This window comes from Morone saxatilis, unplaced genomic scaffold (genome assembly GCF_004916995.1).
Source record: "Morone saxatilis isolate NCDOM2014 unplaced genomic scaffold, NCSU_SB_2.0 Contig8, whole genome shotgun sequence".
Classification (NCBI taxonomy): Eukaryota; Metazoa; Chordata; class Actinopteri; family Moronidae; genus Morone; species Morone saxatilis.
The window spans coordinates 1,132,017-1,133,725 of NW_023340257.1; the positions used below are offsets into that span (position 1 = coordinate 1,132,017).

General features: G+C 38.5%; 1 protein-coding gene across 1 annotated transcript in view; it reads left to right on the top strand.

Moving 5' to 3' along the window:
* The window catches only part of sez6b (seizure related 6 homolog b), a gene marked incomplete in the record, with an annotated part of 173,318 nt that overhangs the window by 80,131 nt on the left and 91,478 nt on the right, over positions 1-1,709 (top strand).

The window sequence follows — 1,709 nt, forward strand, 5'->3', positions numbered from 1 at the left end:
CGTACGTGTGTTGCGTCTCCCTTTGATTGGTGAGTAGACGGGCGAGCCACAAAATATTTTCCAAAAGGCTGCAAGGAACCATTATTTAAGTGTGACACAGAAGCAGAACATGCAAAGTAATGGAATGGCAAATATTAATGTTAATGAAAATACACTAAACAAGACAACCCCTCTGCCAAAGAAACAGAAATCAACTAGGTGGAGCAAGTGGAAAGACAGATGGTGGAAATCTAGGTTAAATATGCCAGTCATCCAGAATTCATAGAAGCATAGTTACATAGATAACGCTTGTGTTATTTGCAAAAAGACTGACAGATATTGAGTGTGTGGCGAGTGGTAGTGGGATAGTAGTGGATGTTTGACAGTATTTTTTAAATTTCATGTTAGAACAGGGTGTAAAAGCAACAATATATAAGATTTAGCATTTTTTATGATTTGATGCCTCCCACTTTAAGAGTGCAATTCAATTAAATGCTGCTGTGGTAAATATGTACAGCTGTACATGTGTATTTGTTATGACTACATTACTTTGTTTCAAAAAAAGCGAGTTGACAACTTTGCTAACACAGCCAAACATCAAGTAAGTGCAACAACACAAGACATAGCAGGCCAGCTAACATTACTGACTGGTCCAACAGCAAAAAGGCCAGTTCGCCTAGTGTGACTACCACCAGACAGACTCCTGACCCAGAAAACCAAAGTTACAGTTGCAATGACAGGCATATGGGGGGTCAGTGTAGCATCAGAATGATCATTGATTGACTGAATCTGTTATGTTTAAGGTAGAAAAATTACATAACGTTACTTTAACTTGCTCTTTAGAAGCAGATATGTCCAAAACATGTTACAAGATATAAATATATACGTAAGTGTGTGGACATATTGTTTAGGCATTTAAATGGATTGCCTTTCCAGCAAGGTGACATGTTGACATCATAATCAATAGTGTGTGCGTGACCTACGCCAGGCTTGGCTTTTTTTTATCTATACGGACACTGTGTTGTGCTGTGCATGTAATGGCTATGGACTCACTCGGACATTGTCCATTTGTGTCCAAATCAAACAGTTAAAACACTGAGAATGGTGTTTGCCTATTGTTAGATAGATGGCTTCAATTAGCATTTATATTTTTCATCAACAATACTTCTGTACCCGTCTCTGGGCCCGCAGCACAGAGATATACATCTCACATAGCAGCTGCTCGAAAGCAGGAAAGCAATTCACTGCTCATTTTAGAAATACAGTTCCATTATACCTCCTCTCCCTCCAACCATATGTTTGGATTTTATAAGAGGATTTCACCAGAAACGTATGTCATAGATATCCTGAAACATGCTTTTATAGTCCAACCAATTCTGAAATGCCAGCTTATGTTTCCTCACATGTATGACAAGAGGAAGAGGCTTTGGATTATGAGGTCAATAAGGACATTTTGCTCATGTTTAGATTATTATTTGTCCGTCAGAAGATAATATTTCAAGAAGCCATGCATCCATCCATTCTCAATACCCTTGTGAATTCACATTATACCATATAACTCATCGGCCAGCCTTCTGCATGTGATCACAAACAACTCAGTGTATTTTGGTGGTATAATCTTGATGTTCAGCACTGTAACCTGCAGGTAGGCCTGTCACGATAACAAATTTTGCTGGACGATAAATTGTCCCAGAAATTATTGCGATAAACGATAATATTGTCGTTCCGAG